At 48.9% G+C, this 22589-nt stretch overlaps 1 protein-coding gene across 7 annotated transcripts in view; it reads left to right on the forward strand.

Moving 5' to 3' along the window:
- The window catches only part of BLOC1S3 (biogenesis of lysosomal organelles complex 1 subunit 3), a 40122-nt gene that overhangs the window by 3783 nt on the left and 13750 nt on the right, over nt 1-22589 (forward strand). Inside the window, exons 2-5 of one of the 7 annotated variants that reach the window (XR_010138501.1) lie at nt 5118-5271; nt 7140-7287; nt 13913-14034; nt 20917-21014. The gene's annotated coding sequence lies outside the window, so the exon portion shown is untranslated. Of the gene's footprint in view, nt 1-4871; nt 5493-7139; nt 7866-13912; nt 14035-20916; nt 21015-22589 lie in introns of those variants that run through there. The other 6 variants (XR_008516633.2, XR_008516632.2, XR_010138500.1 and 3 more) reach the window with 6 other exon arrangements.

Genomic DNA, 22589 nt, shown 5'->3' on the forward strand with positions numbered 1-22589 from the left:
ATGGTGAAACTCTATCTCCACTAAAAATACATTAGCCAGGCATGGTGGCACATGCCTGTAATCCCAGCTACTCGGGAGGCTGAGGCAGGAGAATAGCTTGAGCCCAGGAGGTGGAGGTTGCAGTGAGCCGAGATCACGCCACTGCGCTCCATCCTGGGTGAGAGTGAGACTCCATCTCAAAAATAAATAAAAATAAAAACTAATTAATTTTAAAAAATAAAATAGAGACGAGCTCTCACAATGTTGCCCAGGTTGGTCTTGAACTTCTGAGCTCAAGGGATTCTCCTGTCTTGACCTCCCAAAGTGCTAGGATTACAGGCATGAGCCACTGCACCCAGCCATAATTTATAATTTAGATACAATTTTCTTGGCACCATGATTACAGCCACGAAGAAGTAAAGGAGCGTTATGAAGGTGGAGCAGGATCCATCTGACCTAATCTGGGCGGGAGAGAGGAAATGATGAGTGGTGTTGGAGCTGAGCCCGGAAGGTGGAAATAGGTGAAATGGGAGTAGGGTAAAGAGTTGCAGACAGGGAGAACAGCATATGTGAGGGCCCTGAGGCAGAAGGGAAAGGGACCATAACTTATTTAACAGAAGAAGATGATTTCTGCTCGCCACCTAGAGTGGAGAAGTATGGGGGTGGTTGTGGGGTGGGGGGTGCTGAGTGCAGTACCAGAAGGGGCCAGATAAAGGTGAGCTTTAAAACAATTATATTATTGGCTGTGCGCAGTGGCTCATGCCTGTAATTCCAGCACTTTGGGAGGTCGAGGCGGACAGATCACCTGAAGTCAGGAGTTCGAGACCAGCCTGGCCAACGTGGTGAAACCCTGTCTCTACTGAAAATATACAAATTAGGTGTGGTGGCACATGCCTGTAATCCCAGCTACTCGGGAGGCTGAGGCAGGAGAATCGCTTGAACCTGGGAGGCAGCAGTTGCAGTGAGCCAAGATTGCGCCACTGCACTCCAGCCTGGGGGACAGAGCGAGACTCTGTCTCAAAAAAAAAAAAAAGTAGGTGCGGATCAACCAGCAACTCCTCCCTCCTCTGCACTCCCTTCAGCTCCCCTTCCACACCTAGGGCGAGCGGATCACAATTCAAAGAGGATGATCTCCCAGGACTTCCCTTTCTTTTTCTTTTCTTTCTTTCTTTTTTTTTTTTTTTTTTTTGAGATGGGGTCTCGCTCTGTCATCTAGGCTGGAGTCCAGTGGCGAGATCTCAGCTCACTGCAACCTCCGCCTCCCAGGTTTAAGCGATTCTCCTGCCTCAGCCTCCTGAGTAGCTGGGATTATAGGCATGTGCCACCACGCCCAGCTAGTTTTTGTATTTTTTTTTTTTTTTTTTTTTTAGTAGAGATGAGGTTTCACCATATTGGCCAGGCTGGTCTCAAACTCCTGACTTTGTGATCTGCCTGCCTCTGCCTCCCAAAGTGCTGGGATTACAGGCGTGAGCCACCACGCCTGGCCAGGACTTCCCTTTTCAATGAGTTTAGTGAGAGTCCCTGAGGAGCGGAGCTGCCTGGGAGAGTGGCAGCTTAGTGTCTTATGGTGGACCTCCAGCCCTGGAGCACAGAGCTTCCCTCACTCCTTAAACTCCAGCGCACTAGCCAGGCCTGGCTTTCAGCACCTTTCTTTCTTTTTCCCTCCCTCCTTCCTTCCTTCCTTCCTTCCTTCCTTTCTTTCGGTGGGGTCTCACTATTTTGCACAGGCTGGTCTTGAACTCCTGGCCTCAATGGATCTTCCCACCTCGGCATGGCAGGGATGGGAATATGATTGGAGAGGGTACAAGAGGGTGTGGAAGGAGAGCCAGAGACCATGGTCTTTGCAATGTTGAGTGAAGGGGTGGGATGGTAAGAAATGGGGAAGTGGCAGTGCATGGTGGCTTACACCTGTAATCCCAGCACTTTGGGAGGCCAAGGTGAGAGCATCGATTGAGCCCAGGAGTTCGAGACCAGCCTGGGCAATATAGCGAGACCCCATCTCTACAAAAAGTACAAAAACTAGCCGAGCGTGGTGGTGTGTGCCTGTGGTCCCAGCTACTCGTGAGGCTGAGATGGAAGAATCGCTTGAACCCAGGAGGTCGAGGCTGCAGTGAGCCATGATTGTGCCATTGCACTCAAGCCTGGGCAACAGAGTGAGACCTTGTTTCAAAATAAAAAAAGAAAGGGGGCTGGGTGCAGTGGCTCACGGCTGTAATCCCAGCACTTTGGGAGGCTGAGGCGGGTGGATCATGAGGTCTGGAGATCAAGACCATCCTGGCTAACACGGTGAAACCCCATCTGTACTAAAAATACAAAAAATTAGCTGGGCACGGTGGCGGGCGCTTGTGGTCCAAGCTACTCGGGAGGCTGAGGCAGGAGAATGGCGTGAACCCAGGAGGTGGAGTGTGCAGTGAGCCGAGATAGCGCCACTTCAGTCTGGCCTGGGTGAAAGGGCAAGACTCAGTCTCAAAAAAAAAAAAAAAAAAGGAAGGGAGGGATGGGGGGAAGGAGGGATGGACTGGGGAAGTACCTAGATGGGGAAGATGGGAGGGGTCATGGCATGTTTGTATGCTGCTGGGAATATTTCAGAAGAGGGAGAAGTCGTGATACAGGGGAAAGATGGGAGAAAAGCCAGACCATTGTCCTGCAGTAGGTAAGAAGGGCGGAGGAGATAGCCCCCAAGGGGAAGGGCAACACTGGGGTAAGAGAGAGACTATTTGTAGCTAGTTGCAAGTCACTGGGTAGTGATGACCACTCTGGTCATCACTGCCTGGGGACTGGTCTGTCACCCCCACTGGGACTGTTGGCCCCATGAGGACAGGGCTGAGGCTGTCTTGGCCAGTGCCAGCTAACCCAGGGAAACCACAAAGTAGATACTGGGCAAAGTGTTTGTTGAATGAATGAATGGCCTTCACACCATCACACAGCATCAGCCTCTCAGGTGCATGGAGCTGTTGAGACGTTCAGGCACAGCCTCCCTCCAAAGGTGATGGGCACTGGGTCCCACATAACACATCACCCTCAGATATGCAGGATGAGAGGGTCAGACATGCACCGAAATGCTGATAACACCCACTCCACAAATATTTGCTAGCCGCATTTCAAGGGGAATGGCATTCAAGGCAGAAAGAATAGCATGTGCAAAGACCTAGAGACAGGAAAATCCTGGGGGTGCTTGTTTGGGTGAGACGAATTGTCTGTTGTGCATGGACTGCTATAGAGGGACCTTTGGCAGGAGGTAGAGCTGAAGACTCAGTCAAGAGCCAGGCCACACAGGGCCAGAATGAGGAGCAGGGCTTTGTCCCAAGGGCCCTGGGGAGCCAAGGCAAGTTCCAAGCAGGAGAGAGGCAGGGACAAGTTTGTGCTTTAGCAAGCAGTACCTAGATGGGTCAGGTGCGGTGGCTCATGCCTGTAAGCCCAGCCGTTTGGAGGCCAAGGTGGACGGATCACCTGAGGTCAGAAGTTCAAGACCAGCCTGGCCGACATGGTGAAACCCCCGTCTCTACTGAAAATACAAAAATTAGCTGGGCATGGTGGTGTGCGCCTGTAATTCCAGTTACTCAGGAGGCTGAGGCAGGAGAATCACTTAAATCCGGGAGGCGGACATTGCAGTGAGCTGAGATTGCGCCACTGCACTCCAGCCTGGGCAACACAGCAAGACTCTGTCTTCAAAAAAAAAAAAAGAAACCTCTGGCTACTGAGTGGAGGGTGCGTGGGAGGGGGTGAGACTGGGTCTGTCCTGGTCACTCTGTGTCCCCAGCACCACTAGCAGGTGCTCAGTAAACACATTTTGAATGAAGATATGAATGAAGGAAGTGGCAAACACTTGAATTATTGGACTTTTGTTGTCACTGAGAATAAAAGCCAAATCGTATATTATTATTATTATTATTATTATTATTTTAGAGATGGGATCTCACTATGTTGCTCAGGCTGGTCTTGAACTCATGGGCTCAAGCAATCCTCCTACCTCGGCCTCCTAAAGTGAGCCACCATGCCCAGCCTGTAATCCCAGTACTTTGGGAGGCTGAGGCGGGCAGATCACCTGAGGTCAGTAGTTCGAAACCAGCCTGGCCAACATGGTGAAACCCTGTCTCTACTAAAAATACAAAAATTAGCCCAGTGTGGTGGCACGCACCTGTAATCCCAGCTACTCAGGAGGCTGAGGCAGAATGATCACTTGAACCTGGGATGTGGAGGTTGCAGTGAGCAGAGATCATGCAACCGCACTCCGGCCTGGGCGACAGAGTGAGACTCTGTCTCAACAACAACAACAACAACAACAAAGTGCTAGGATTACAGGCATGAGCCACCACACCCAGCCTCAACGCCACAGTCTTTACTGGGACATTGGAGGCCCTATGATCTGGTCCTGGGTCCATCTTGCTGAGCTCATAGACAACAGGCCACTTCACTGAGTAATACTGGACTCTGGGCTGTCCTCTAAGCTCCCAGACACAGCCTTTGCAATTTTGTTTTTCTCTTGCACTCAGCTCTGTATGGGCAGTGCCTATAGCAACATTGTATAACAGGCAGTCAGCAGGCAGTCACTGTTTGTTGACTTAATGAATGAATCCCCTGCAGCTCCACTGGAGAGGTCTGAACATCATCCTCATCAGTAGAAACCTGAGCTAGTTGGAGCAGGAGGCAAAGGAGATGGGTGGAGGCCATGAGGACCAGGCTGGGAGAATTCCAGGATAGGGACTGGGGCAGGGGGCAGGGTCAGGGTCAGGGGATGGAGCTGATGTCCAGCCAACAGCAGAATCTAGGATGGAACTGGGACAGGGATGGGGGCTGGGGCCATGGGAGGGACAGGGCCAGGGGCTAGGGAGGGGACACGACTGGGGGTGACCTCGGTTAAGGGCCTGACTCCCCAACACCTCTCTTTCTAGAGCGGCTTCACAGCAGGACCACAGGAGTCATTGTGGCCAACTTCGCTGGAGGCTTGGAGATCTTTGGAGCCATTAAGGCAGAGCTGCAGGGCCTAGAGATTGAGATGCTGGGTATTTCCCCATACCTGCTTGGGGAGCCCCGCCAAGCTGCAGGCATCTCACACTGACCCAGGGCCCTTTGTGATCGCCCTCCATCTGGTCTCCTTGGGACTGTTGGGGTGACACAGCCTGTTCCCTCTCGCCCAGTGAACAATGTGGCATGCTGTATGCGCAGGGACGCTTGAGGAAGCCGCTCCACTGTGAGAATGTCGCCAGAGTGAAACCGAGACCTAGCCCACCTGGCACCTCTTCCTCCAACTCTTTACTGCCCTCTGTTGGAAAACCCGTGTAATATACAAAGGTAAAGTCCTCACTTGGTTCCTGTGGGGCTGATGCCCCAGACCCTAATACAAAATGGCCTAGTATTTGCACATAACCTATGCATACCCTCCCGTGTACTTTATTTCAATTTTTTAATTTTTTGTGGGTACATAGTAGATGTATATATTTGTGGGGTACATTATGAGATGTTTTGATACAGGCATGCAATGTATAATAATTACAACATAGAAAATGGGGTATCCACTCCCTCAAGCATTTACTCTTTATGTTACAATCCAATTACACTTTTTTTTTTTTTGAGACAGAGCCTCACTCTGTCGCCCAGGGTGGAGTGCAGCAGCGCGATCTCAGCTCACTGCAACCTCTGCCTCCTGGGTTCAAGCAATTCTCCTGCCTCGGCCTCCCGAGTAGCTGGGATTACAAGTGTATGCCACTATGTCCGACTAATTTTTGTATTTTTAGTAGAGTCGAGGTTTCACTACATTGGCCAGGCTGGTCTTGAACTCCCAACCTCAGGTGATCCGCCTGCCTCGGCCTCCCAAAGTGCTGGAATTTCAGGCATGAGCCACCACAACTGGCCAATTACACCCTTTTCATTATTTTTTTTCTTTTTAATAGAGATAGTCTCTGCCATGTTGACCAGGCTCGTATAGAACTCTTGGCCTCAGGCAGTCGCCCATCTCAGCCTCCCAAAGTGCTGGGATTACAGGTGTGAGCCGCGGCGCCTGGCTTCTTTTAGTTACTTTAAAATGTACAACTAGTCACCCTGATGTGCTGTCAAATAGTAGATCTTATTCATTCTTTCTAATTATTATTATTTATTATTATTTTTTGAAACAGAGTTTCACTCTTGTTGCCCAGGCTAGAGTGCAATGGTGCATTCTTGGCTCATTGCAACCTGTGACTCCCAGGTTCAAGCAATTCTCCTGCCTCAGCCTCCCAAGTAGCTGGGATTACAGGCATGCGCCACCATGCCAGGCCAATTTTTTGTATTTAGTAGAGACAGGGTTTCACCACGTTGGTCAGACTGGTCTCGAACTCCTGACCTCAGGTGATCCACTCACCTTGGCCTCCCAAGGTGCTGGGATTACAGGCATGAGCTAACACTCCCAGCCTATTATTATTATTATTATTATTATTATTATTATTATTATTATTTTGAGGCAGAGTCTTGCTCTGTTGCCCAGGCTGGAGTGCAGTGGCGTGATCTCTGCTCACTGCAACCTCTGCCTCTGCCCAGCTAATTTTTGTATTTGTAGTAGAGATGGGGTTTCACCATGTTGGCCTGGCGAGTCTCAAACTCCTGACCTCAGGTGATCCTCCTGCCTTGGACTCCCAAAGTGCTGGGATTACAGGCATGAGTCACTGTGCCCGGCTGTTCTTTCTAATTATTATTTTTGTACCCATTAACCATCCATCCCCTCCTCTGCCACTTCCCCAACCCCACTGGCAATTCTTGTATTTTTAGTAGAGATAAGTTTTTACCATGTTGGCCAGGCTGGTCTCAAACTCCCGATGTCAGGTGATCCGCCCGCCTCGGCCTCCCAAAGTGTTGGGATTACAGGCGTGAGCCACTGCACCCGGCAAGGTAGTCTTCTTTGGGTTAAATCTGCTTGGTGTTCTATAACCTTCTTACATTTGAATACTGATATCCTTCTCTAGATTTGGGAAGTTCTGTGTTATTATTCCTTTAGACAAACCTTCTACCTCTGTCTCTCTCTACCTCCTCTTTAAGTCCAGTAATTCGTAGATTTGTCCTTTTGAGGCTATTTTCTAGATTTTGTAGGTATGCTTTATTCTTTTATCTTTTGTCTTCTCTGTGTATTTTCAAATAGCCTTTCTTCAAGTTCACTAATTATTTCTTTTTTTTCTTTTTCTGAGATACAGAAGGGGGTCTTGCTATGTAACCTGGACTGGTCTCAAACTCCTAGGCTCCAGTAACCCTCCTGCCTTGGCCTCCCAAAGTACTGGGATTACAGGCATGAGTCACCATGCCCGGCCACTAATTTTTTCTTCTGCTTGATTAATTCTGCTGGTAAGAGACTCTGATGTATTCTTCAGTTTGTCAATTGAATTTTTCAACTCCAGAACTTCTGCCTGATTCTTTTAATTATTTCAATCTTTTTGTTTAATTTATCTGATAGGATTCTGAATTTCTTCTCTGTGTTATCTTGAATTTTGTTGAGTTTCCTCAAAACAGAGCCCTCCTTCTCTCTCTCTCTCTCTTCTTCTCTCCCCCCCCCCATATATATAGTTTTTGTTTGTTTCTTGTTGAGACAAAGTCTGGCTCTATCACCCAGGCTGGAGTGCAGTGCCACAGTCTTGGCTTACTGCAACCTCCACCTCCTGGGCTCAAACCATCCTCTCACCTTAGCCTCCTGAGTAGCTGGGACCACAGGTGCACACCACCATGCCTGGCTAATTTTTGTATTTTTTTGTAGAGACGGGGTTTTGCCACGTTGCCCAGGCTGGTCTTGAACTCTTGAGCTCAAGTGATCTGCCCACCTCAGCCTCACAAAATGCTGGGATTATAGGCATCAGCCACTGCACCCAACCCCAGAACAGCTATTAAATTATCTGTCTGAAAGGTCACATATCTCTATCTCTCTATGATTGGTCACTGATGCTTTTATTTATTTTATTTTATTTTATTTTTTGAGACAGAGTCTTGCTCTGTCGCCCAGGCTGGAGTGCAGTGGCGCAATCTCGGCTCACTGCAAGCTCCGCCTCCCAAGTTCACGCCATTCTTCTGCCTCAGCCTCCTGAGTAGCTGGGACCACAGGTGTCCACCACCATGCCCGGCTAATTTTTTGTTTTTTCAGTAGAGATGGGGTTTCACCGTGTTAGCCAGGATGGTCTCGATCTCCTGACCTCGCGATCCGCCTGCCTCAGCCTCCCAAAGTGCTGGGATTACAGGCATGAGCCACCGCGTCTGGCCTAGTTTATTTTTTATTTTATTTTTTTATTTTTTTTGAGACAGAGTTTCGCTCTTGTTGCCCAGGCTGGAATACAATGGCATGATCTTGGCTCACCACAACCTCCGCCTCCCTGGTTGAAGCGATTCTCATGCCTCAGCCTCCTGAGTAGCTGGGATTACAGGCATGTGCCACCACGCCCGGCTAATTTTGTATTTTTAGTGAGATGGGGTTTCTCCATGTTGGTCAGGCTGGTCTCGAACTCCCGACCTCAGGTGATCCGCCTGCCTCGGCCTTCCAAAGTGCTGGGATTACAGGCATGAGCCACTGTGCCTGGCCGGCTTTATTTAGTTTCTGTGGTGAGGTCATGTTTTCCTGGATGGTTTTGTTACCTGAGGATGTTCATAAATTTCTGGGCATTGAAGAGTTAGGTATTTATTATAGTCTTCACAGTCTGGGCTTGTCTGTACTCATCCTTCTTGGGGAGGCTTTCCAGGTATTTGAAAAGACTTGTGTGTTGTGATCTAAGTCTTTAGTCACTGCAGCTGTATCTGCATTAGGGGGCACCCCAAGCCCAGGAATGCCGTGGCCCTTGGCGACTTGTAGAGACACCGCCCTGGTGGTCTTGGATAAGATCTGGAAGAATTCTCTCGATTATCAGGCAGAGATTCTTGTCTTCTTCCTTTTCTCCCAAACAAATGGAGTCTCTCTGTGCTGAGCTGCCTGGAGCTGGGGGAGGGGTGATACAAGCACTGCTGTGGCCACCGGTGCTGGGACTGTGCTGGGTCAGACGTGTAGCCAGCCCAACACGGGGTCTCCCCCAAGGCCCGTGGTCAGCACTGCCTGGGTACCACCTCTGTTCACGGAAGGCCCTAGGGCTCTATAAGCAGCAGACGGCAAATCCAGCCAGACTTGTGTTCATCCTTTCAGTGTGGTGCGAGCCCCCCATCACAGGTGCGCCCAGAGATGCCATCTGGGAGCCAGGGCCTGGAGTTGGAAACCTTAGGGAATCTACCTGGGTACTCTTTTCTACTGTGGCTGAGCTGGCACGCAAGCCACAAGACAAAATCTTCCCCACTCTTTTTTCTGCAAACAGGGGAGCCTCTCCCTGTGGTCACCACTGCCCCAGGACCATGGCAGCTACTGCTTGGCCACTGCTGGTGTTCATTTAAGGACCAAGGTCTCTTCAGTCAGCTTGTGTGAAGGCTGTCGGGCCTGGGTCTCTCCCTTCAGGGCAGTGGGCTCCCCTCTGGCCAAAGGTAGGTCCAGAAATGCCATCCAAGAGCCAAGGCCTGGAATCAGGGACCCCCAAGAGCCAACTTGGTGCTCTACTCCATTGTGGCCGAGCTGGTAACTAAGCTGCCAGACAAAGGCCCCATTACTCTTCCCTCCCGCTTCCTCAAGCAGTAGGAGCCTCTCTCCATAGTCACCACGTCAGGGAATATGCTGGGTCATATCTGAAGTCAGCATGTCTCTGAATCTCACTCAAGGCCCACACGGAGTACTGCCTGGGTACTGTTGCTGATTATTCAAGGGTCCTTTAGTCAGCAGGTAATGAGTCCTGCCTGGACTGGGCCATTTCCTTCAAGGCAGCAGGTTCCTTTCTGGCCCAGATATTTCTAGAAATCGCCTTGAAGCTAGAGCCTGGAATGGGGCCCTCAGGACCCTGCTTGGTGCGCTATCCTACGGTGGCTGAGCTGATATCCAAGATGCAAAACAAAGCCCTCTTTGTTCTTCCCATTTATCTCCTCCAGTGTAAGGAAGGTGTTTCAGGCCGGGCTCGGTGGCTCATGCCTGTAATCCCAGCACTCTGGGAGGCTGAGGCAGGCAGATCACCTGAGGTCAGGAGTTCGAGACCAGCCTGACCAACATGGTGAAACCCCGTGTCTACTAAAATTAGCCGGGTGTTGTGGCACACTCCTGTAATCCCAGCTACTCAGGAGGCTGAGGCAAGAGAATCACTTGAACCCAGGAGGCGGAGGTTGCTGTGAGCCAAGATCACTCCATTGCACTCCAGCCTGGGCAAGAAGAGCAAAACTCCATCTCAAAAAAAAAAAAAAGAGACTATCTTTGCTACCCCGTTTAGTGGCTCTTTCAGTGATATGAAGTTAAAACCAGGTACTATGTTCGCTCACCTGATTTTGGTTCTTATGAAGTGCTTTTTTGTGTGGATAGTTGTCCAGTTGGTTGTTCTTCTGACAGGGGATGATTACTGGAGGCTTCTATTCAGCCATCTTCCCCTGCCTCCTCATAATTGCTCTTTATTGATTTTCTCATGTTGTTTATATATCATTTTCCTGATTTCCATTTATTCTTTGTCTATGGTTTCCTTTAGCTCATAAAGCATATTTAAAACAGTTGATGATATCTGTGACTAGTAATTCCAATTTCTGTGCTTCCTCAGAGATGGTCTCTGTCAAAAGAGCTTTTTTTACTATAAATAAGCCATACTTGCCTGTTTCTTTGTATGTTTTGTAATATTTTTGTTGAAAATTGGACTTTTGGAGTATTATAATATGTTAATTATTGAAATTGGATTCACCCTTTCCTTGGAGATTGCTGGGTTTTGCTTGTCAAGGGCTTAGAGCCATCTGTTTGACTTTTTAAGACTGTTTTTGCAAAATGTGTATTTCTTTTCTTGTGTGGTCACTGAAGTTTCTATTCCATTTTTTCTGTTTTTTGTTTTTGTTTTTGTTTTTGTCTTTTTTGAGATGGAGTCTTGCCCTGTCCCCCAGGCTGGAGTGCAGTGGTGTGATCTCAGCTCACTGCAACCTCTGCCTCCTGGATTCAAGCAATTTTCCTGCCTCAGCCTCCCTTGTAGCTGGGATTACAGGCACCCACCAGCAACCCCAGCCAATTTTTGTATTTTTAGTAGAGACAGGGTTTCACTGTGTTGGCCAGGCTGGTCTTGAACTCCCAACCTCAAGCGATCCGCCCATCTTGACCTCCCAAAGTGTTGGGATTACACGTGTGAGCCATTATGCCTACCGATTCCATTTTTTCTGTGATCAGCCAGTGACCTGGAAAAGATTTTTTTTTAATGTCTGGCTCCAAAAAGCGGAACAGGGAGTGTCTTTCTTGCCTCTTTAAATCTTCTGATGTATACTGCCAGGGGAAGCCACTTCTGCTGAGATGGCTAAAACTAAGGCAAGTGTCTTCACCCATCCCTTGGGCACCATCAGACCAATCCAAATGCACAGCTCCAAAGTTTTGGAAGGCAAGGTTACCACTGTCCTCCCTGGTACTAGCTAGGCACTCCAAATTCCCTAGAATTTGAATTTTTAAAATCTCCATTTACCGAGTAAATTGTCAATTGGGATTTTTAAATATGTTGAATATATTAATCATAGTTATTTAAATATATATGTTGATTGGGCAGCCAAGGTGGGTGGATCATTTGAGGTCAGGAGTTTGAGACAAGCCTGGCCAACATAGTGAAACCCCATCTCTACTAAAAATACGAAAATTAGCCGGGCGTGGTGGTGCACGCCTGTAGTCCCAGCTACTCCGGAGGCTGAGGCAGGAAAATCGCTTGAACCCAGAAGGCAAAGGTTGCAGTGAGGAGAGATCACGCCACTGCACTCCAGCCTGGGCGACAGAGCAAGACTCCATCTCAAAAGAAAAAAAAAAAAAAAAAGAAACAACAAGCAAACAAACTATATATATATATATATATATATACACACCCACACCCACACGTATATATACACATATATAATACACCCATATATATACACATATATACACACACCCATATATACACATATATACACACACATATATATACACATATATACACACACACATATACACACATATATACACACATATATACACACATATACACGCATATACACGCACATATACACGCATATACACGCACATATACACGCATATACACGCACATATACACGCATATACACGCACATATACGCGCATATACACGCACATATACGCGCATATACACGCACATATACGCGCATATACACGCACATATACGCGCATATACACGCACATATACGCGCATATACACGCATATATACGCACATATATACGCATATATACACACACATATATACACATATACACACACACACACACACACACATATATATATATATAAGCATCACACAAGAAGCTGTAGGGGTCACTTCCTCCACTGAAGCCACCATTGAACTGGAAAGAGCAATTGAAATAAACTGTTTCAGAAGTCTGGAGCCTGACTGGACATTTATAATAATCAGGGGAGTGCTTCATGGAGAGGCTGATAATCTTATGTAAGTGTGAGTGGTATGGACAGTATCAGCTAGCACCCCCATTCCTCAGCCCTCTTGTGGCTATGGGGATAGCATCCTGCTCTCCATCAGGAGGACATAAAAATTTGGACAATTTGGGGACACTGTTTAGCAGTACTTCCTAAGATTAGAAATATGCATACCCCGTTGATATGGTTTGGTTGTGTGTCCCCACCCAAATCTCACCTGGAATTGTAATTCGCACATGTCAAGGGAGGGACCTGGTCGGAGGTGACTGGATTATAGGGGTGGTTTCCCCCACGCTGTTCTTGTGATGGTGAGAGAGTTCTCACGAGAGCTGATGGTTTTTTGTTTTTGTTTTTGTTTTTGTTTTTTTGAGATGGAGTCTTGCTCTGTCGCCCAGGCTGGAGGAGTGCAGTGGTGCGATCTCGGCTCACTGCAAGCTCCTCCTCCCAGGTTCACGCCATTCTCCTGCCTCAGCCTCCCGAGTAGCCAGGACTGCAGGTGCCCGCCACTACGCCCAGCTAATTTTTTTGTATTTTTAGTAGAGAAGGGGTTTCACCGTGTTAGCCAGGATGGTCTCGATCTCCTGACCTTGTGATCCGCCCTCCTTGGCCTCCCAAAGTGCTGGGATTACAGGTGTGAGCCACCACGCCCGGCCTTTTTTTTTTTTTTTTTAATGAGACGGAGTCTCACTGTCGCCCAGGCTAGAGTGCAGTGGCACGATCTCAGCTCACTGCAACCTCTGCCTCCCAGGTTCAAGCAATTCTCTTGCCTCAGCCTCCCAAGTAGCTGGGATTTTAGGCCTAAAATGCCACCACGTCTGCCTAATTTTTGTGTTTTTAGTAGAGATGGGGTTTCACCATATTGGTCAGGCTGGTCTCAAACTCCTAACCTCAGGTGATCCACCTGCCTCAGCCTCCCAAAGTGCTGGGATTACAGGCATGAGCCACTGCGCCTAGCCAATTTCTCAGGTATTTATTTATAGCAGTATAAAAACAGACTAATACACCCGTGATCCTTCCATTTATTTCCCTCTTGTTTATTATGAGCACATATGTGTTCCAAAAGACAGTGTGCTTAGATAAATTGTTTGTGCCTTCAAACTAGACACAATCTAAATGTCAATCCATTGGTGACTGGATAAGTAAAGCATGCTACATTCATACAACAGACATAGCAATGAACACGAATGACCTTCTGCTCTACACAACATGAATGTATCTCACAAGCATAATGTTCCACCAACAAAGCCAGAGCACGTACTGTATGATTCCACTTATCTCCAGTTAGAACCAGACAAAACCATGCTAGGGGTGTTGAAGGTCAGGACAGCAGTTAACTGGGGAGGAAATGACTGCATGAGGGGTTGCATCTGAGCCACTGTCAATATTGTATTTCTTCATATGGGTGGAAATTAAAGATTTGTGTTCACACTAAAAATTTGTGCACTCTGGTGTGTGTGTTATACTTTTTTTTTTTTTTTGAGATGGAGTTTCGCTCTTGTTGCCCAGGCTGGAGTGCAATGGCATGATCTCAGCTCACCGCAATCTCCACCTCCCAGTTCAAGCGAGTCTCCTGCCCCAGCCTCCCGAGTAGATGGGATTACAGGTATGCGCCAGCACATAGTAGAGATGGGGTTTCTCCATGTTGGTCAGGCTGGTCTTGAACTCCTGACCTCAGGTGATCCGCCCACCTCTGCCTCCCAAAGTGCTGGGATTACAGGTGTGAACCACTGCGCCTGGCCAATTTTTTATTCTTTTTGAGGCAGGGTCTCACTCTGCCACCTTCCTAAGGTGTAGTGGCACGGTCATGGCTAACTGTAGCCTAGACCTCCTGGGCTCAGGCAGTCCTCCCACCTCAGCCACCCGAGTAGCTGGGACTACAGGTTCACACCACCATGCCCAGTTACTTTTTGTAATTTTAGTAGAGATGGGGTTTTGGAATGTTGCCCAGGCTGGTCTTGAACTCCTGCACTCAAGTGATCCACCCACTTCGGCCTCCCAAAGTGTTGGGATTATAGGCATGAGCCACAGGGCCCAGCCACAAATGTATATTTAATTTACATGGAAGCCTACTGTTCTCCTCCCTCTCTCCTTCCTCCCTCCCTCCCTCTCTCCCTTCCTCCCTCCTTCCTTTCTTCCTCCCTTCCTCCCTTCCTCAGAGTTTCTCTCTTGTTGGCCAGGCTGGAGTGCAATGGCATGATCTCAGCACACTGCAACCTCCGCCTCCTGGCTTCAAGTGATTCTCCTGCCTCAGCCTCCCAAGTAGCTGGGATTACAGGTGTGCACCACCATGCTTGGCTAATTTTTGTGTTTTTTGGTAGAGACGAGGTTTCACCATGTTGGCCAGGCTGGTCTCAACCTCCCAACCTCAGGTGATCCACCTGCCTTAGCCTCCCAAAGTGGTGGGATTACAGGCGTGAGCCACCGTGCCCAGCCTGCCTTTTTCAAGTAGTCATACGTCTTGGAGAGCATTCTAATCAGAATGAAAAACAGCTGAGCCATTCTGTTTACTTATACAGTGACCCAGCCATCTGCTAGTCATTCCCCTATTGATGATCATTCAGGGTGTTCCCTGTAGTTTGTGACTACATATGGTGTTGCAAAGAATATCTTTGAATATATTCATTTCCCACATGTATGGGTATCTTGGAAAGAAACACATTTCCAGATGTGGAGTTGATGGGTCAAAGGGTGAGTACATTTTAAATTCTGTTAGGTGCTACTTTATTTTTTAATTTTTTTTTTTTTTTTGAGACAGGATCTCATTCTGTTGCCCAGGCATGGTGGCACATGCCTGTGATCCCAGCTACTTGGGTGGCTGAAGCTCAAGAATTGCTTGAGCCCAGGAGATGGAGGTTGCAGTGAGCTGAGATCGCACCAGTGCAGTCTAGCCTGGGTGACCTAGTGAGACTCTGTCTCAAATATAATGCAACATGATGTCGATGGTCCAGGTGAGGCTGAGCTAGGAGGTCTGAGGTCAGGGTAGGTCTGACCCCTCTGGGTGGTCCTCAGTGTCTCACAACGCTGAGCCTGCCATGGAGGAGGTGCTAGGGGAATATTCCTGAGGGAATTTAGGGAGATGGGAGTGAATTTGATGAGCAGGAGGCAGGGGTCTTTGGGTAAGTGAGAGAATTGAAAAGGAAAAAGCTCTTAGCCAGGCGCGGTGGCTCACGCCTGTAATCCCAGCACTTTGGGAGGCCGAGGCGGGCGGATCACAAGGTTAGGAGATCGAGACCATCCTGGCTAACACGGTGAAACCCTGTCTCTACTAAAAATACAGAAAATTAGCCAGGCATGGTGGCGGGCGCCTGTAGTCCCAGCTACTTGGGAGGCTGAGGCAGGAGAATGGCGTGAACCCAGGAGGCAGAGCTTGCAGTGAGCCGAGATCGCGCCACTGCACTCCAGCCTGGGTGACAGAGCAAGACTCCGTCTCAAAAAAAAAAAAAAAAAAAAATCAATTTTAGGAAGGTGTCTGAGAGAGATCAGTAACTCAGAAGAGTTTGAGTGGGGAAGTGCTCAGAAGCCATGGCTTCTTGCAGGGGGCATGGTCCCACAGGGGCCCACAGGGTCTCCTGGGCACAGGGACCCAAGTGGGACCTCAGCAGGTGGGTGGGATGCTGGGAGTGGAGGGGGCTGAGGGGTGTTCTTTCCTTTACCCCCTTATGGCTGCAGTGAGCTATGATCACGCCACTGCACTCCAGCCTGGGTGACACAGTGAGACCTTATCTCAAAAAAAGAAAAAGAAGGCCAGGTGCGGTGGCTCACACCTGTAATCCTAGCACTTTGGGAGACCAAGGTGGGAAGATTTGCTAGAGCTCAGGAGTTCAAGACCAGCCTGGGCAACATGGCGAAACCCTGTCTCTACAAAGTAAACAAAAATTAGCTGGGTGTGGTGGCAGGTGCCTGTAATTCCAGCTACTCGGGAGGCTGAGGCATGAGAATCACTTGAACCCGGGAGGTGGAGGTTGCAGTGAGCTGAGATTGTGCCACTGCACTCCAGCCTGGGCAATGGAGTGAGACTGTCTCAACAACAACCACCACCAAAAAAAAAAAAAAAAAAAAAAAAAGAGAAAGAATAAAAAAGAAGATTTAGAGGCTGGGTGTGGTGGCTCACCCCTGTAATCCTAGCACTTTGGGAGGTCGAGGCGGGCGGATCACCTGAGGTCAGAAGTTCAAGACCACCCTGGCCAACATGGTGAAACCCCATCTCTACTAAAATACAAAAATTAGCTGGGCATGATGGTGGGTGCCTGTAATCCCAGCTACTCAGGAGGCTGAAACAGGAGAATTGCTTGAACCTGGGAGACGGTGGTTGCAGTGACCCAAGATTGCACCACTGCACTCCAGCCTGGGTGTCTGAGCGAGACTCCGTCTCAAAAAAAAAAAAAAAAGATCTAGAAAGGAGAGTTAGGGAGTCTGTGAAAAATCTCTAGCCAGCCCTCCTGAAGCACTAGACAGGGGAACAAGTCAGAGTTTGCAGGAAAATCTGGGAAGTCGGGCATATCCAACTATCAGTCATGGAAGGCTCTTGCCTCTGCATCTGGTGTTGAGCCCGAGGTCACTGGTGGTTAGCAGGGCAGAAAATTGAGAAGAGATAAACAGGAGTGTGGGAGAGACAAGGTCCTGAACATTTGCATCTGTCTCACCCTGCAGGGCAGAGCAAGAGCAAATGGGAACCCCCTAACACATCTACATCTGTCTCTTCCCACATCTAAATAGAGCAACCGTCCAAGAAAAATACCATGCTAAACTTCTTTCTTCCAGTTTTCATGCAATTTTCTATTTTGGCCAACTCTAACTCAGAACCATATGGGGAAGGGTTTTTTGTTGTTGTCGTTGTTGTTTTGTTTTTGTTTGTTTTGTTTTGTTTTGTTTTCAGAGTCTTGCTCTGTTGCCCAGGCTCTGGAGTGCAGTGGTGCAAGCTCGGCTCACTGCAACCTCTGCCTCCTGGGTTCAAGCAATTCTCCTGCCTCAGCCTCCCAAATAGCTGGGATTACAGGCGCCCGCCACCACTCTCAGCTTTTTTGTATTTTTAGTAGAGACAGGGTTTCGCCATGTTGACCAGGCTGGTCTTGAACTCCTGACCTCAGGTGATCCACCTGTCTCACCCTCCCAAAGTGCTGGGATTACGGGCGTGAGCCACCGCACCCGGCCACCTTCATCACTTTCAATATGTCGTGCCACTCTATCCTAGCCTGTGAGGTTTCCACTGAAGTCTGCTGCCAGACGTATTGGAGCTCCATTGTATGTTTGTTTTTGTTTTTGTTTTTGAGACAGAGTCTCACTCAGTCACCCAGGCTGGAGTGCAGTGATGAAATCTCAGCTCACTGCAACCTCCACCTCCCAGGTTCAAGCAATTCTTGTGCCTCAGCCTCCTGAGTAGCTGGGATTACAGGTGTGAGCCACTGCACCTGGCCTCATGCCTGGCTAATTTTTTTTGTACTTTTAGTTGAGACGGGATTTCACCATGTTGCCCAGACTGGTCTCTAACGCCTGGCCTCAAGTGATTCACCCGCCTCAGCCTCCCTAAATGCTGGGGATTACAGATGTGAACCACTGCACACAGCCTCCATTGTAAGTTAATTGTTACTTTTCTCTTGCTGCTTTTAGGACCCTTTCTTTATCCCTGATCTTTGGGAGTTTGATTATTAAATGCCTTGAAGGTAGTCTTTGGGTTAAATCTGCCTAGTGTTCTATAACCTTCTTGTATTTGAATATTGATATCTTTATCTAGGTTTGGAAAGTTCTCTGTTATTATCCCACTTAACAAACTTTCTATTCCAATCTCTCTACTTTCTCTTTAGGGCCAATAAAACTCAGATTTTTCCCTTTTGTGGCTACTTTCTAGATCTTGTAGGTGTGCCTTCTTCTTTTCTTTTCTTTTTTTTTTCTTTTTTTTTTTTTTGAGATGGAGTCTTGCTCTGTCTCCAGGCTGGAGCACAGTGGCACGATCTCAGCTCACTGCAACCTCCGCCTCCCAAGTTCAAGCAATTCCCCTGCCTCAGCCTCCAGAGTAGCTGGGATTACAGGTGCCTGCCACCACGCCTGGCTAATTTTTTGTATTTTGGTAGAGATGGGGTTTCACCATGTTGGCCAGGATGGTCTCAAACTCCTGACCTCGTGATCCGCCTGCCTCGGCCTCCCAAAGTGCTGGGATTACAGGTGTGAGCCACTGCGCCTGGCCCTTATTCTTTTTTATTTTTTCTTTTGTCTCCTCTGACTGTGTCTTGTCCTGTCTCGTCTCTTTTCTCTACTCTGTTCTCTTTTTGAGACAGAGTCTCACTTTGTCGACCAGGCTGGAGTGCAGTGGTGCAATCTTGGCTCACTGGAACCTCCACCTCCTGGGTTCAATCAATTCTGGTGCCTCAGCCTCCTGAGTAGCTGGGATTACAGGCACCCACCACCACGCCCAGCTAATTTTTGTACTTTTAGTAGAGACAGGATTTCACTATGTTGGCCAAGCTGGTCTCAAACTCCTGACCTCAGGTGATCCGACCACTTCAGCCTTTCAAAGTGCTGGGATTACAGGCGTGAGACACCGTGCCCGGCCCCTTTCTGCTTAATTTTTAAAAATTATTTCAATCTCTTTAGTTAATTTATCCAATAGGATTCTGAATCCCTTCTCTGTGTTATCTTGAATTTCATTGAGCTTCCTCAAAACAGCTGTTTTGAATTCTCCGTCCGAAAGGTCACATAGCTCTGTCACAATGGGGTTGGTCACTGGAGCCTTGTTTAGTTCACTTGGTGAGGTCATGTTTTCCTGGATGGTGTCAATGCTTGTGAATGTTCGTCAATGGCTGGGCATTGACGAGTTCAGTGTTTATTGTAGTCTTTGTAGTCTGAGCTTATTTGAACCCATCCTTCTTGGGAAGGCTTGCCAGGAAATTGGGTGTTGTGATCTAAACTTTTTGTCACTGCTGCTTTATCTGCATTAGGGGGCACCCCAGGCTCAGTAATGCTGTGATTCTTGCAGCATCTTAGAGGTACTGGCCAGGCGCAGTGGCTCACGCCTGTAATCCCAGCACATTGGGCAGCCGAGGCGGGCGGATCATCTGAGGTCGGGAGTTTGAGACCAGCCTGGCCAACATGGTGAAACCTTGTGTCTACCAAAAAATACAAAAATTCGCTGGGCGTAGGGGCAGGCGCCCGTAGTCCCAGTTACTTGGGAGGCTGAGACGGGAGAATCGCTTGTGCATGGGAGGTGGAGGTTGCAATGAGTGGAGATTGCAGCACTGCCCTCCAGCCTGGATGACAGAGTAAGACCCTGTCTCAAAAAAAAAAAAAAAAAAAAGAAATCTTAGAGGTACTGCCTCAGTAGTCTTGGTTAAGATTCAGGAGAATTCCCTAAATTACCAGGCAGAAACTCTTCTTCTCTTCCCTTACTTTCTCCAAACAAACATAGTCTCTTTCTCTCTCTCTCTCTGTACGGAGCTGCCTGGGGCTGCTGGAGGGGTGACACAAGTACCCTTGTGGCCACCACCACTGGGACTGCACTGGGTCAGACCCAAAGCCAACACACCACTGGGTCTCACCCAGGGCCCGTGGCAGCCACCACCTGGCTTCTGCCAATGTTCACACAAGGCCTAAGGGCTCTTTGGCCAGCAGGTGGTAAAGCCTGCCGGGCTTGTGTCCTTCCCTTCAGGATGGTGAGTTCCCTCCTGGCCCAGGGCAGGTCCAGAAATGCCATCTGGGAGCCAGGGCCTGGAGACAGAAACCTTGGGGATCTACCTGGTGCTCTATCCTACTGTGGCTGAGCTGGTACCCAAGCCACAAGAAAAAGTCTTTCCTACTTGATATGGTTTGGCTGTGTCCCCACCCAAATCTCATCTTGATTTGTAGCTCCCATAATTCCCCTATGTTATGGTGGGGACCCAGTGGGAGATAACTGAATCATGGGGGCAGTTTCCCCCATACTGTTCTTGTGGTATTGAATAAGTCTCATGAGAGCTGATGGCTCTATAAGGGGAAACCCCTTTGGCTTGGTTCTCATTCTGTCTTACCTGCCACCGTGTAAGACGTGCCTTTTGGCCAGGCATGGTGGCTCATGCCTGTAATCCCAGCACTTTGGGAGGCCGAGGCGGGCGGATCACGTGGTCAGGAGATCGAGACCATCCTGGCTAACACGGTGAAACCCCGTCTCTACTAAAAAATACAAAAAATTAGCTGGGCGTGGTGGCGGGCGCCTGTAATCCCAGCTACTCTGGAGGCTGAGGCAGGAGAATGGCGTGAACCTGGGAGGCGGAGCTTGCAGTGAGCCCAGACTGTGCCACTGCACTCCAGCCTGGGTGGCAGAGCGAGACTCCATCTAAAAAAAAAAAAAGACGTGCCTTTCAACTTCTGCCATGATTGTGAGGCCTCCCCAGCCACGTAGAACTGGGAGTTCATTAAGCCTCTTTTTCTTTATAAATTACCCAGTCTCAGGTATGTCTTTATCAGCAGCATGAAAACAAACTAATACACCACTCTTCCCTCACGTTTCCTCACACAGGAGTCTCTGTGGCCACCACTGCTCCAGGCCCATGGCGGGTACTGCCTGGCTACTGCTGATGTTCACTCAAGGCCCAGGCCCTCTTCAGTCAGCTTGTGGTGAGTGCTGTCAGGCCTGGGTCTTTTCCTTCAGGGAAGTTGGCTCCCCTCTGGCCCAGGGCAGGTCCGGAAATGCTGTGCAAGAGCCAAGACCTCAATTGGGGATGCCAGCAGCCGCTTGGTGCTCTACCCCACTGTGGCCAAGCTGGTGTCCAAGATGCAAGACAAAGTCTCCTTTACTCTTTCCTCTCCTTCCTCAAGCAGGAGTCTTTCCCCAGGGCCGCCACAGCTGGGAACGCACTGGGTCACACCTGAAATCAGCACGGCCCTGGGTCTCACCCAAGGCCTGCGGCGAGTACTCTCTGGCAACCACTGATGTTTATTCAAGACCCAAGAGATCTTTAGTCAGCAAGTAATGAATCCTGCCAGGACTGGGTCCTTCCTTTCAAGGCAGCGGCTTCCCTTCTGGTCCAGGGTGTGTCCAGAAATGTCATCCAGGAGTTAGGGCCTGGAATGGGGGCCTCAGGACTCTGCCTGGTGCCCTATCCTCCTGTGGCTGAGCTGGTATCCAAGTCGCAAAACAAAGACCTCTTGACTTTTCCCTCTCCTCTCCTCAAGCAGAAGGAAGGAGTCTCTCCCGGAACTGCAAGCTATACTGCCTGGGGTTTGGGGCTCGGGGGCTCAAGCACTCCCTTGGCTGCCTCAGCCAGTGTCTCAGTGGGCCTCATGCCCTCCAGGTCCACTTGTTCTGAGCCCAGCAAGGCACCAGGACTTGCCCAGGAATTGCAGTCCTTGTGGCCTGACTGCCTTTCAAGTTTATTTATTTATTTATTTATTTATTTATTTATTTATTTATTTGAGATGGAGTCTTGCTGTTGCCCAGGCCGGAGTGCAATGACGTGCTCTCGGCTCACTGCAATCTCTGCCTCCTGGGTTCAAGCGATTCTCCTGCTTCAGCCTCCTGAGTAGCTGGGATTACAGGCGGGCGCCACCATTCCCGGCTAATTTTTGTATTTGTAGTAGAGACAGGGTTTCACCATGTTGGTGAAGCTGGTCTCGAACTCCTGATCTCGTGATCTGCCCGCCTAAGCCTCCCAAAGTACTGGGATTACAGGCATGAGCCACTGCTCCCGGCCTCAAGTTTATTTAGGGTCCCTGAGCACTTTGGCCCACAGTGGCTAGGCATGCCAGAACTCGGGTTCTCACCACTAGAATGGATGATTTCCCTCTGTCTAATGCTCATTTAAATGCTCCCTCTGTGGGTGGTGTCTGATTTCTGCCCCATGTTGCTTTCCACTGTAATAGAACAGCACTGAGTTCCAATGCAAAGCCCCAATCAATCGCTGAGCTCTCCCTACCCCAAATGCACAGATTCTCTCTCCTTGCCATCTAACTGCTGCCAGGAGATGTGGGAGGGGTGGCATTTTGGGGTGGCACCTCACCCCAAAAGCCCTTTGGCTTAAAATAGCAGTCCCATCCCAAAAGCCCAAACCACCCCAAAAGCTCATTGGCTTAAAATAGCAGTCTAATAATACATCTCATGGTTTAATGGGTTAAGTGGGTTTAACCAGCCGATTCTTTTTTTTTTTTTTTTTTTTTTGAGATGGAGTCTCACCGTGTCGCCCAGGTTGGAGT

The sequence above is a fragment of the Pongo abelii genome, chromosome 20 (assembly GCF_028885655.2).
Source record: "Pongo abelii isolate AG06213 chromosome 20, NHGRI_mPonAbe1-v2.0_pri, whole genome shotgun sequence".
Classification (NCBI taxonomy): Eukaryota; Metazoa; Chordata; class Mammalia; order Primates; family Hominidae; genus Pongo; species Pongo abelii.